Raw genomic sequence first — 15111 nt, 5'->3', positions numbered from 1 at the left:
CGGCCTCCCCACGACCAACCGAGACATCCCTTCGACGCCGCCGCCGCCGACCCCGACACCAACCCCGACCCCGACCCCTCCGGCGACCGGCCGCGCCCGCCCAGGTACCTCTCCTCCTTCCTCCTTCCTCCCTCTCCACCCTTCCTCCTCCTTGTCGCCTCCAAAATTGGCCATGACCCAGTGCACTTTAATTTGTTAGAAAGATAAATATTTTGTTGGACAAAGTAGTTCAACATATGCCACACATGACATTTTTACAAATCTACATGGGCATTGTACACATTTGGTAAAATTTTGCCAATGTATGGTACACTAGTTTGGCACACGTGGGCAATCATCTACACATTTAGTATAATTTTAGCATTGTTTCTCAGTTTGGCACACTACACATTATAGCAAAGATTCTATATCTGGCACACTACACATTTTAGCATACTACACATTTTAGCACTGTTTTGGCAATGCACTGATTTGGAGTGATATCATTGGCTCATTGCTGCCTTTGTGCAATGCGGAACTGTTAAGAGTGATCTGGAGCAGGAGGGCGACGCCGAGCTGGGTTGGGGCCTCCTCGGCGACCGCTGCGGCGAGGTCTGCGCACTCAGTCTCTGAGTCCCCGCCGCGGAGAGTTGTACATACGCCAAGACCTTCTACGGTGAGCCCCTCACTCACTCAGCACCGAGTACTCTGCAATCTGGTCCTCTATCGGTAGCTTTTGTAGTAGTTCTTGCAGCGAATATGTCTTCCTGTTCAAATACAGAAGCAACACCCGGCGAGTACACAAACAAAGACAATCTGTATTCACAAACTGCAGTATTTCTTCCTATTCCACAACTTTGACGAGTCTGCTTGATCAACTGAATTTAAACACTTGCAGTACTACTTTGACGAGTCTGCTTGATCAACTAAATTTAAACACTTACAGTCTTTCTACTGCTGCTTGATCAACTGGAGTACTTTGGTACTTGATCAGTAGCTGTTTTGGTGTAGCAAGTGCAGCAGCTGTAGTACTCCATTTGGTACTCCATCTAGAGACTTTAACTGGATCAGATTAGGTACTCCATTTGCTGTAGTACTCTAGTTAACTAAAACTAGTGACATCACTTGAAGCAACTTAAGTCTGAATAATCAAATTCATCATACACTATTACTTGAATAAAAGATTATGTGCTTGCAGTGGAGTGCATGCGTTTTGGAGTAGCATCAGTAGCTACTGTTACTTTTCCACATGAAGTACAGTACTGGAGTAGCAAGTGTACTAGTATTATTGGAGTAAAAAATTCAGTTAAGTTGTGCAGTAGTGTGCTCCTGCTTGCTCTTCTCTGAATCTTTTAAGTTAAATGAAACCTTTTTACTCCAGTAGAATTAGATGAATTTTGTCAGTACTGTGTATTTAAATGAATCTTTTGTTGTGTATTTAAATGAAAGGGGAGTATAAATACTGTTTGGTTAAAACCCAGATTCAGTATCTTGAACTACTCCAGTTGTTTAAATTTGACTTGGTGTAGTAATCCAATACTCCAAACTGTTGATGGACAGATGGCCATTAGTTGGTGTAGTACTGCTTGGAGTAGCTTGCTGTAGAGATTTGTGTATTCTGTTTACTGAATTTTGTTTCCAGTAGATGCACTATTGGAGTATTGGATTACTGCCTCTGTTTTTAATTAACAGTAATCCATGATCAGCAATAGTTTCTTTCACTAATTTTCAGTTAACAACAATCCATGATTTTTTCAGCTAAAACTATTGATGATTTTTTGTTGGGTGACCTATTAGATCTTGAATGGAAGCTCACATAAGTTGAGCTGATTTTTGTCCATATGAAAGCAGAGGACCATATGGTCTGTGGCCTTTTCATCCATATGAAAGTAGAGGCACATTGTGGTGCTAGTTTGCTGGCTTTTGTCTCTGACCGTCGTGTCGTGATGATTTTGCAGGTACCCCGAGAGGCCCTTGAGTTTGCCGGAATGTCGATTAACTTCCGTTCCGGCAAACTCGGGTACTCCATATGTCCTATTTTCAGCAAAGGTCATGCTGAAATTTTCCGTGGATTTTAGCATGACTTTTCTAAAAATAGGACATATGGGGTACTTGCGACTAATGCATGGGCCGGGTTATCTTAGTACTTAGTTAAGTAGGATCAACTGCCCCGCCATTCTTGCTGCATTAAACCATAGGTGGCAATAGAGCCAAGTGATTAGTGCCAAGTGATTAGGCCCAACCTAGGGTGCCTCGGCATCGATAAACCCTAAATGATGAAAACTTAACTTGGCTGCCCCGGATGCCTCGGTGTCGATGAGAACCTAAATGATGTACGCTTAGGCTTTTAGGGTGCCTCGGCGTCGAAGCCCTAAATGATGAAAGCTTAGGCTTTTAGGGTGCCTCGGTGTCGACAAACCCTAAATGATGAGACCATGATCTTGTTCCTTGACAATAACCAACTTTTTGACCAAACTTTTTTCCTATTTAGAGCGAAACATGGCCCACAACGATGAGGCCGGTGGTTCGGGCGGCAAGCAATTCTGGGAGCTGTCCCAGGATATGTCGTCATCATCATCAAATGAAGAAAGTCTCCCGGCGGAGTGCGACTGGTGCCATGACAATCGAGGTCAGTGCGACATGCCTCACCTGGACGATGATCGGCGCTTCAGCATTAAGCTCGAGGAGACCTTCGAAGTCGAAACGGTACACAACGACGACAAGTGTTATTTTCATAATTAAGCATTACTTCAACTATTTCAACGTGTAATTTTCATCTTTTTCAATTCGAGTATAGCTTATCCCATGCCATGCAAGACGCTATGTCTTGGAGAGGATGGATTTTGAAGACCATGAAATTTCTGAAATAAAGAAAATTCACCTAAGGACTCATCACGATGTGGACTTTGAAGTAAATCTATATAATTCTGAGAGCGTAACCCATTTTGGTTGCAAAAATTGGGAAGCATTTTGCAAGATGTATGGTTTTGATGAGGGTATGCTTATCACCATGGATCTTGGTAATCCTGACATCAACCAAGACAATATGGACATTTGGGTCCTTGTTGATACGCCTCCAGTTCTACCGCTATGTGAGTTTCTCAAACATAGTTATTAGCTAATTTATATTGTTTATTTCAAAATAGTTGACAGCTTATTTCCATTGACAACTTATTTTTATTGTTCAAAGAATGTGCGGGAGATGGTAGAAAAACCCCACTACACCGATGGCTCCGAATTAACAACTTACAAGGAGAAAAATCATCTGGTCGGATTTTGTACTGACATTGAAAATTACATTATCCACAAACAAATTCCTCAACATTATGGTAAATACGTGCCACTAGTGCATGCGTTCAACTACGGTAACTACCATGGAGATACCCTGGTAAGATTTTTACTATTACGACATCCGTGCATCTTTTGCATACTTCTAAAACTAGTACATCATTGCTAACTATGAAGTTATTACTATGTTTTTCAACAGATAATCCCAGAGAATTGTGTGCCTCGTATGGTGTATCTGAAAGGTAGTGTTAATGTTTTGAACATACAGCCAGGTCATCCTACGAATCTCAACTGTCCATACGAGATTTCTAAAAGAAGTGGAGACATGAAAATCAAAGGATGGAAAAATGTATGGACAGTCGTAAGGAGCTTCTTGGAAGCAAAAGGAAGCGAAGCGCAAGAATTGGAGACAGGATGTTCTCCATTCTCCATAATGGAGAGTCAGGGTCTATATTGTTTTATGCTATTTTAGCTTAAATAGGGTATTTAGGTCCTGCCTAATACTGATGATCATGTGCTGATGAACAATTAAGTAGGGTTGGTTCGAAGACTATCAAGATGATGATCGTATGACTTGTTATGAATAACGAGTAGAAGTTGTATGATGATGATTAGTAGGACTTGTTAGGATTAGTATTACTTCCGACAAACTCGATACTCGCGGTCTTGAGACTTGTAATGTTTTATCTTTCTTCGGTCTTTTCAATTCGGAGACTAATATGATGAATTGTATTCGGAGACTAATATGATGAATTGTATTCAGAGACTAATCTTCTATTGTATTCGATGAATCTGTTGTTGATGTGTGCGGTCTATATTTTGTCCAATTATACATTTTGTAACCTGTGCAAAAAACAGAAAAAAAAAACTAATATTCATACTAATGGCGCATCACATCACAGTGCGCCATTAGTATGCCAAAGGATACTAATGGCGCATCATTAAACAGTGCGCCATTAGTATGCCGAAGTTACTAATGGCGCATCTTGTTGTCGTGCGCCATTAGTATGCCAAAGCACCTGGGTATACATGGCCCCCTGGGAGGCATACTAATGGCGCACTGTTGTATATACTAATGGCGCATCTGAGGTGCACCATTAGTATACCAGATACTAATGGCGCACCAGTGGTGCGCCATTAGTAAAATATACTAATGGCGTGGCACTAATGGCGCACCACTAATGCGCCATTAATGGCCAAATTAGGTGCGCCATTAGTAGGCCTTTTCCTAGTAGTGAGGAGTCCGGCTGAAGGTATAGTCCGGCTATCCGGACACCCCCTAATCCAGGACTTCCTCAATGTTGCTATTGCTTTCTTCATGACTTATACATGTTCCTATGACTATGAGATTATGCAACTCCCGTTTTCCGGAGGAACACTTTGTGTGCTACCAAACGTCACAACGTAACTAGGTGATTATAAAGGAGCTCTACAGGTGTCTCCGAAGGTACATGTTGGGTTGGCGTATTTCGAGATTAGGATTTGTCACTCCGATTGTCGAAGAGGTATCTCTGGGCCCTCTCGGTAATGCACATCACATAAGCCTTGCAAGCATTGCAACTAATGAGTTAGTTGTGAGATGATGTATTACGGAACGAGTAAAGAGACTTGCCGGTAACGAGATTGAACTAGGTATTAAGATATCGACAATCGAATCTCGGGCAAGTAACATACCGATGACAAAGGGAACAACGTATTTTTTTATGCGGTCTGACCGATAAAGATCTTCGTAGAATATGTGGGAGCCAATATGAGCATCCAGGTTCCGCTATTGGTTATTGACTACAGACGTGTCTCGGTCATGTCTACATTGTTCTCGAACCCGTAGGGTCCGCACGCTTAACGTTACGATGACAGTTTCATTATGAGTTTATATGTTTTGATGTACCGCAGGTTGTTCGGAGTTCCGGGTGAAATTGGGATTTTACCGGAGTACCGGGGGGTTACCGGAAGGGGGCGGGGGTTAATGGGCCTACATGGGCCCTAAGGGAGAAGAGGAGGGCCGGCCAGGGCAGGCCACGCGCCCCCTCCCCCCTAGTCCAAATAGGACAAGGAAGGGGGGCGGCGCCCCCCTTTCCTCTTTCCCCCTTCCCCTTTCCTTCTCCAACAAGGCAAGAGGGGGGAGTCCTACTCCCGGTGGGAGTAGGACTCCTCCAGGCGCACCCCTAGGGGTCGGCCGCACCTCCCCCCTCCCCCCTCCCTCCTTTATATACGGGGGCAAGGGGGCACCCCAAGACACACAAGTTGATCTTCGTGATCGTTCCTTAGCCATGTGCGGTGCCCCGTTCCACCATATTCCACCGTGTTCATATCGTAGCGGTGCTTAGGCGAAGCCCTGCGACGGTAGAACATCAAGATCGTCACCATGCCGTCGTGCTGACGGAACTCTTCCCCGACACTTTGCTGGATCGGAGTCCGGGGATCGTCATCGAGCTAAACGTGTGCTAGAACTCGGAGGTGCCGTAGTTTCGGTGCTTGATTGGTCGGGCCGTGAAGACGTACAACTACATCAACCGCGTTGTTATAATGCTTCCGCTTTCGGTCTACGAGGGTACATGGACAACACTCTCCCCTCTCGTTGCTATGCATCACCATGATCTTGCGTGTGCGTTGGAATTTTTTTGAAATTACTACGTTCCCTAACAGTGGCATCCGAGCCAGGTTTTATGCGTAGATGTCATATGCACGAGTAGAACACAAGTGAGTTGTGGGCGATATAAGTCATACTGCTTACCAGCATGTCATACTTTGGTTCGGCGGTATTGTAGGATGAAGCGGCCCGGACCGACATTACGCGTACGCTTACGTGAGACTTACCGACGTGCTTTGCACATAGGTGGCTGGCAGGTGTCAGTTTCTCCAACTTTAGTTGAACCGAGTGTGGCTACGCCCGATCCTTGCGAAGGTTAAAACAGCACCAACTTGACAAACTATCGTTGTGGTTTTGATGCGTAGGTAAGAACGGTTCTTGCTAAGCCCGTAGCAGCCACGTAAAACTTGCAATAACAAAGTAGAGGGCGTCTAACTTGTTTTTGCAGGGCATGTTGTGATGTGATATGGTCAAGACGTGATGCTATATTTTATTGTATGAGATGATCATGTTTTGTAACCGAGTTATCGGCAACTGGCAGGAGCCATATGGTTGTCGCTTTATTGTATGCAATGCAATCGCCCTGTAATGCTTTACTTTATCACTAAGCGGTAGCGATAGTCGTAGAAGCATAAGATTGGCGAGACGACAACGATGCTACGATGGAGATCAAGGTGTCGCGCCGGTGACGATGGTGATCATGATGGTGCTTCGGAGATGGAGATCACAAGCACAAGATGATGATGGCCATATCATATCACTTATATTGATTGCATGTGATGTTTATCTTTTATGCATCTTATCTTGCTTTGATTGACGGTAGCATTATAAGATGATACCTCACTAAATTATCAAAGTATAAGTGTTCTCCCTGAGTATGCACCGTTGTGAAAGTTCTTCGTCCTGAGACACCACGTGATGATCGGGTGTGATAGGCTCTGCGTTCAAATACAACGGGTGCAAAACAGTTGCACACGCGGAATACTCAGGTTAAACTTGACGAGCCTAGCATATAACAGATATGGCCTCGGAACACGGAGACCGAAAGGTCGAGCGTGAATCATATAGTAGATATGATCAACATATTGATGTTCACCGTTGAAACTACTCCATCTCACGTGATGATCGGACAAGGTGTAGTTGATATGGATCACGTGATCACTTAGAGGATTAGAGGGATGTCTATCTAAGTGGGAGTTCTTTAGTAATATGATTAATTGAACTTAAATTTATCATGAACTTAGTACCTGATAGTATCTTGCTTGTCTATGTTTGATTGTAGATAGATGGCCCGTGCTGTTGTTCCATTGAATTTTAATGCGTTCCTTGAGAAAGCAAAGTTGAAAGATGATGGTAGCAATTACACGGACTGGGTCCGTAACTTGAGGATTATCCTCATTGCTGCGTAGAAGAATTACGTCCTGGAAGCACCGCTGGGTGCCAGGCCTGCTGTTGGAGCAACACCAGATGTTATGAACGTCTGGCAGAGCAAAGCTGATGACTACTCGATAGTTCAGTGTGTCATGCTTTACGGCTTAGAACCGGGTCTTCAACGACGTTTTGAACATCATGGAGCATATGAGATGTTCCAGGAGTTGAAGTTAATATTTCAAGAAAATGCCCGGATTGAGAGATATGAAGTCTCCAATAAGTTCTACAGCTGCAAGATGGAGGAGAATAGTTCTGTCAGTGAGCATATACTCAAAATGTCTGGGTATAATAATCACTTGATTCAGCTGGGAGTTAATCTTCCGGATGATAGCGTCATTGACAGAATTCTCCAATCACTGCCACCAGGCTACAAGAGCTTTGTGATGAACTATAATATGCAAGGGATGGAAAAGACTATTCCCGAGCTCTTCGCAATGCTTAAAGCTGCGGAGGTAGAAATCAAGAAGGAGCATCAAGTGTTGATGGTCAACAAGACCACTAGTTTCAAGAAAAAGGGCAAAGGAAAGAAGAAGGGGAACTTCAAGAAGAACAGCAAGCAAGTTGCTGCTCAGGAGAAGAAACCCAAGTCTGGCCCTAAGCCTGAAACTGAGTGCTTCTACTGCAAGCAGACTGGTCACTGGAAGCGGAACTGCCCCAAGTATTTGGCAGATAAGAAGGATGGCAAGGTGAACAAAGGTATATGTGATATACATGTTATTGATGTGTACCTTACTAGAGCTCGCAGTAGCACCTGGGTATTTGATACTGGTTCTGTTGCTAATATTTGCAACTCGAAACAGGGACTACGGATTAAGCGAAGATTGGCAAAGGACGAGGTGACGATGCGCGTGGGAAATGGTTCCAAAGTCGATGTGATCGCGGTCGGCACGCTACCTCTACATCTACCTTCGGGATTATTTTTAGACCTAAATAATTGTTATTTGGTGCCAGCGTTGAGCATGAACAATATATCTAAATCTTGTTTGATGCGAGACGGTTATTCATTTAAATCAGAGAATAATGGTTGTTCTATTTATATGAGTAATATCTTTTATGGTCATGCACCCTTAAAGAATGGTCTATTTTTGTTGAATCTCGATAGTAGTGATACACATATTCATAATGTTGAAGCCAAAAGATGCAGAGTTGATAATGATAGTGCAACTTATTTGTGGCACTGCCGTTTAGGTCATATCGGTGTAAAGCGCATGAAGAAACTCCATACTGATGGACTTTTGGAACCACTTGATTATGAATCACTTGGTACTTGCGAACCGTGCCTCATGAGCAAGATGACTAAAATGCCGTTCTACGGTACTATGGAGAGAGCAACAGATTTGTTGGAAATCATACATACAGATGTATGTGGTCCGATGAATGTTGAGGCTCGTGGCGGATATCGTTATTTTCTCACCTTCACAGATGACTTAAGGAGATATGGGTATATCTACTTAATGAAACATAAGTCTAAAACATTTGAAAAGTTCAAAGAATTTCAGAGTGAAGTTGAAAATCATCGTAACAAGAAAATAAAATTTCTACGATCTGATCGTGGAGGAGAATATTTGAGTTACGAGTTTGGTGTGCATTTGAAACAATGCGGAACAGTTTCACAACTCACACCACCCGGAACACCACAACGTAATGGTGTGTCCGAACGTTGTAATCATACTTTACTGGATATGGTGCGATCTATGATGTCTCTTACTGATTTACCGCTATCGTTTTGGGGTTATGCTTTAGAGACGGCCGCATTCACGTTAAATAGGGCACCATCGAAATCCGTTGAGACAACGCCTTATGAACTGTGCTTTGGCAAGAAACCAAAGTTGTCATTTCTGAAAGTTTGGGGCTGCGATGCTCATGTGAAAAAGCTTCAACCTGATAAGATCGAACCCAAATCGGAGAAATGTGTCTTCATAGGATATCCAAAGGAGACTATTGGATACACTTTCTATCATAGATCCAAAGGCAAGACTTTTGTTTCTAAATTCGGAAACTTTCTAGAGAAGGAGTTTCTCTCGAAAGAAGTGGGTGGGAGGAAAGTAGAACTTGATGAGGTAACTATACCTGCTCCCTTGTTGGAAATTAGTTCATCACAGAAACGGTTTCTGTGACACCTACACCAATTAGTGAGGAAATTAATGATGATGATCATGATACTTCAGATCAAGTTGTTACTGAACCTCGTAGGTCAACCAGAGTAAGATCCGCACCAGAGTGGTACGGTAATCCTGTTCTGGAAGTCATGCTACTAGATCATGATGAACCTACAAACTATGAAGAAGCGATGGTGAGCCCAGATTCCGCAAAATGGCTTGAAGCCATGAAATCTGAGATGGGATCCATGTATGAGAACAAAGTGTGGACTTTGGTTGACTTGCCCGATGATCGGCAAGCAATTGAGAATGAATGGATCTTTAAGAAGAAGACTGACACTGACGGTAATGTTACTGTCTACAAAGCTCGACTTGTCGCAAAAGGTTTTCGACAAGTTCAAGGGATTGACTACGATGAGACCTTCTCACCCGTAGCGATGCTTAAGTCTGTCCGAATCATGTTAGCAATTGCCGCATTTTATGATTACGAAATTTGGCAGATGGATGTCAAAACTGCATTCCTGAATGGATTTCTGGAAGAAGAGTTGTATGTGATGCAACCGGAAGGTTTTATCGATCCAAAGGGAGCTAACAAAGTGTGCAAGCTTTATGGACTGGTGCAAGCCTCTCGGAGTTGGAATAAACGCTTTGATAGTGTGATCAAAGCATTTGGTTTTATACAGACTTTTGGAGAAGCCTGTATTCACAAGAAAGTGAGTGGGAGCTCTGTAGCATTTCTGATATTATATGTGGATAACATATTACTGATCAAAAATGATATAGAATTTCTGGATAGCATAAAGGGATACTTGAGTAAGAGTTTTTAAATGAAAGACCTCGGTGAAGCTGCTTACATATTGGGCATTAAGATCTATAGAGATAGATGAAGATGCTTAATTGGACTTTCACAAAGCACATACCTTGACAAAGTTTTGAAGAAGTTCAAAATGGATCAGGCGAAGAAAGTATTCTTGCCTGTGTTACAAGGTGTGAAGTTGAGTAAGACTCAATGCCCGATCACTGCAGAAGATAGAGAGAAAATGAAAGATGTTTCCTATACTTCAGCCATAGGCTCTATCATGTATGCAATGCTGTGTACCAGACCTGCTGTGTGCCTTGTTATAAGTCTAGCAGGGAGGTACCAAAGTAATCCAGGAGTGGATCACTGGACAGCGGTCAAGAACATCCTGAAGTACCTGAAAAGGACTAAGGATATGTTTCTCGTATATGGAGGTGACAAAGAGCTCATCGTAAATGGTTACGTTGATGCAAGCTTTGACACTGATCCGGACGATTCTAAATCGCAAACTTGTTACGTGTTTACATTAAACGGTGGAGCTGTCAGTTGGTGCAGTTCTAAACAAAGCGTCGTGGCGGGATCTACATGTGAAGCGGAGTACATAGCTGCTTCGGAAGCAGCAAACGAAGGAGTCTGGATGAAGGAGTTCATATCCGATCTAGGTGTCATACCTAGTGCATCGGGTCCAATGAAAATCTTTTGTGACAATACTGGTGCAATTGCTTGGGCGAAGGAATCCAGATTTCACAAGAGAACCAAGCACATCAAGAGACGCTTCAATTCCATCCGGGATCTAGTCCAGGTGGGAGACATAGAGATTTGCAAGATACATACGGATCTGAATGATCCAGACCCGTTGACTAAGCCTCTTCCACGAGCAAAACATGATCAGCACCAAGGCTCCATGGGTGTTAGAATCATTACTGTGTAATCTAGATTATTGACTCTAGTGCAAGTGGGAGACTGAAGGAAATATGCCCTAGAGGCAATAATAAAGTTATTATTTATTTCCTTATATCATGATAAATGTTTATTATTCATGCTAGAATTGTATTAACCGGAAACATAATACTTGTGTGAATACATAGACAAACGAGTGTCACTAGTATGCCTCTACTTGACTAGCTCGTTGATCAAAGATGGTTATGTTTTCTAACCATAGACATGTGTTGTCATTTGATTAACGGGATCACATCATTAGGAGAATGATGTGATTGACATGACCCATTCCATTAGCTTAGCACCCGATCGTTTAGTATGTTGCTATTGCTTTCTTCATGACTTATACATGTTCCTATGACTATGAGATTATGCAACTCCCGTTTGCCGGAGGAACACTTTATGTGCTACCAAACGTCACAACGTAACTGGGTGATTATAAAGGAGCTCTACAGGTGTCTCTGAAGGTACATGTTGGGTTGGCGTATTTCGAGATTAGGATTTGTCACTCCGATTGTCGGAAAGGTGTCTCTGGGCCCTCTCGATAATGCACATCACATAAGCCTTGCAAGCATTGCAACTAATGAGTTAGTTGTGAGATGATGTATTACGGAATGAGTAAAGAGACTTGCCGGTAACGAGATTGAACTAGGTATTAAGATACCGACGATCGAATCTAGGGCAAGTAACATACCGATGACAAAGGGAACAACGTATTTTGTTATGCGGTCTGACCGATAAAGATCTTCGTAGAATATGTGGGAGCCAATATGAGCATCCAGGTTCCGCTATTGGTTATTGACCAGAGACGTGTCTCGGTCATGTCTACATTGTTCTCGAACCCGTAGGGTCCGCACGCTTAACGTTACGATGACAGTTTCATTATGAGTTTATATGTTTTGATGTACTGAAGGTTGTTCGGAGTCCCGGATGTGATCACGGACATGACGAGGAGTCTTGAAATGGTCGAGACATAAAGATTGATATATTGGAAGCCTATATTTGGATATCGGAATCGTTCCGGGTGAAATCGGGATTTTACCGGAGTACCGGGGGGTTATCGGAACCCCCCCCGGGGGGGTTAATGGGCCTTCATGGGCCCTAAGGGAGAAGAGGAGGGCCGGCCAGTGTCGTGGTTCTAACTCTGACAGTGATGTAGGGGTGTGAGTATGGAGAGGCTAGATCTTAGCTATTGGGAAGTTGTTGCACGCAAGATTTACGAGTTCAGGCCCTTCTCGGAGGAAGTAATAGCCCTACGTCTCGGAGCCCGGAGGTGGTCGACTGGATTTACGCATGTATGGATTACAGGGGAGCCAACCCTTGCTACTGAGGAGGGGGGTGGCTTATATAGAGTTCGCCAGCCCTCTCCTGTCCTCAGTAATGCAGGGTTTAAGGTACATTAAGGCGGGGCGTTACTGGTAACGCTGGTAATAAAATGCTATAATGACCATAAAGACTACTTAACAGACGACCGTTTGCCTATGGAGTGACTTTAGGGCTTCTGGCAGTCGAGTGGTTAGCTTTATGGTCGAGTGACAGCTTATTGGTCGAGTGTCTTGAATCTATCGAGTGGGTACCTTCGAGTCGACTGAAAGGTGACTTCTTCTGGGGATGTCCTTGGGCAGGGCTCTTTAGGACAGACCCGTGCCCCTACCCTAGGTACATAGCTTCATCATTAGCCCCCGAATGGATCGAGGTTAGAGTGGGAAAGAGTTGGGGATCTTTTCCGACTGGTTCTTTGGGGCTGCATGAGTGCCTTGTCTCGGGCCAACTGTCACGGGTGACGTCATCAACCTCTTTCAGTCGCCTTGATCCATTCCAGGCCTTTCGTCGAGTGAATACCTTCGCTTGCGACATGCCGAGTGTTGGCGCGAGCGGGATCTTCTGTTTTGGCAAGTTATTCTGCAGCCTGCGGATCTCGCGGGATTTGGATTTTGGGAAGCGCGCGGGACAGGAGCAGCCGTAGTAATCGGAAGCGATAAAGCAGAAGCTCCTCGATCTCCGCGTCGCCTTTTTCGCCACGTACTACGCGCGTGTCTGCTGCGGGATTTGACTGGATGGCCCTGGCCTACCAGTCAGCCACTCGGGAGCGGCCCCTTATAAGTTGCCGGCTTGGAGTTCCCAAACCGCGCGCTCTCTTCTCCTCCCTGCTTCCTCTCTCTTTTCGCCAGTCGTTCCGCTTCCTCCGCTCTCCTTTCGCCAGCACCGCGAGCCCGTGAGAGACCTCGCCGGCGACGATGGCAAAGGGCAAGACCACTGCTTTGGAGCGCGCGAAGAAGGCGGCGGCGGCGGGGAATGGAAAAAGGTCTGCACGGGGCGGGTCTTCCTCTCGGACCGCTCTGCCCCCGGGTTGGATCCAGGGCGACTAGATGCCGTCGGCGCTCCGGCAGGAAGATCTCGACGACATGGTCGAGGGGGGAGCCATTCCCCACGAAGCTGCGCGTCTCCCGGGGGGGAGATCGAACCTCAGCCCCGCGACGGTGAGTGTGTGCTCTTAGCCACCCACATCGACCGCGGGTTTTCTCTGCCGCCCCATCCCTTTTTCCGGAGTTTCTTGAACTTTTTCGGAGCGCAGCTCCATCACTTCACTCCCAACTCCATCGTATACCTTGCCGCTTTCATCTCCATGTGTGAGGCCTTCTTGGGTTGTCGCCCCCACTGGGGGCTCTTCAAGCACATTTTTACCTGTCGCTCTCAATCGGTCAAGAAGACCAAGTCGAGTGACGAGAGGACGCGGGTGATCCAACTATGCGGGGGCCTGGCGATCCAGACGAGGGCAAAGAGCTGTTTTCCATCAATCACCCTCCCGGAGTCGGTCCGTGGTTGGCAGTCGACCTGGTTCTACTGCCAGGACCAGGTGACCCCAGGACAGTCGACTGGTCTTCCTCTTTTTTCCCTCGACCGAGCCAAGAAGCCTGTCTCTCTGAAGGTCACGCCGGAGGAAAGGGCCCAAGTCAAGGTGTTGGCCGGTCGAGTGGTTGAGCTTGTCCATGAAGGTGTGACTGGTATGGACCTGCTGGAGGTCTTCCTCCAAAGGCGCATCCAACCGCTCCAGGCCCGCGACCACCTGATGTGGCTGTATTCGGGCCTCGACGACACCACTCGGATCCACCCGGAGGAGGTCACCGACGAGATGCTGGAGGGGTGGATGATAAGTATTACGGGGAACAAAGACAACCCCCGAGGAGCCAGGAGGGTAATCCCACTCGACAACTCGTATGAGGTGGACCAGGTAAGTCTTTGTGCTCCCAACTGATATCTTGTCTTCTGTCTCGTTCTTCTTCGAGTTAGTTGATTGACTTTCGTCTCGTATGTTGTTTCCCAGGCGACCACCAAGATGTACTCGACGCCCAACGGGGCACAGGGGTCGACTGAGGAAGGGGAGGCAAGCGGAGGCGAGAGCGGGGACGACCAAGGCGAGTGGGAGTCCGACGGTGAGGGAGAGGGAGGCGACGACATCTTCTCCAGCGAAGGGGGGAGGAGGAGGCTGAACCTCCCCGCCTGGAGGGGCGATCCAAGCTCACCCACGATCCGGCGCGGGAACGTGGCAAGGTGACTGCTCCCGTTGGGCAGTCGTCGAAACGCCCTCGGACCTCCTCTCCTCCGCCGACTGAGAAGGTTTCCAAGCACCCACGAGCGACGCCATCCAAGCCGCCCAAGGCTCTGCCCAAGATGAAGATAGCTGTTCCCACCATTTCTTGGTAATAATAAGACTTGCTTTCTTTTGTCAATCGTGGACGGATCCTTGGTCGATTCACTGAGCCAATTGACTGACTTTCGAGATTTGCAGCGGTGCTACTTCTGAGGTCTCCGCCAAGAACGACGACCAAGAGATGGAGGACGCCGTCACCTCCAACCCTGGTACGATCGCTGACGTCCCGCTTTTGAGTCGACTGAACCTTTATTGCAACGCTGGTCGATTGAATGTTTTCCTTGCAACTCTTCCCCGTGTTATCGACCTCCCGGACGATGATGACAACGAACCA

The sequence above is a fragment of the Triticum dicoccoides genome, chromosome 7A (genome assembly GCF_002162155.2).
Source record: "Triticum dicoccoides isolate Atlit2015 ecotype Zavitan chromosome 7A, WEW_v2.0, whole genome shotgun sequence".
Classification (NCBI taxonomy): Eukaryota; Viridiplantae; Streptophyta; class Magnoliopsida; order Poales; family Poaceae; genus Triticum; species Triticum dicoccoides.
Note: the sequence above shows the minus strand (reverse complement) of the source record.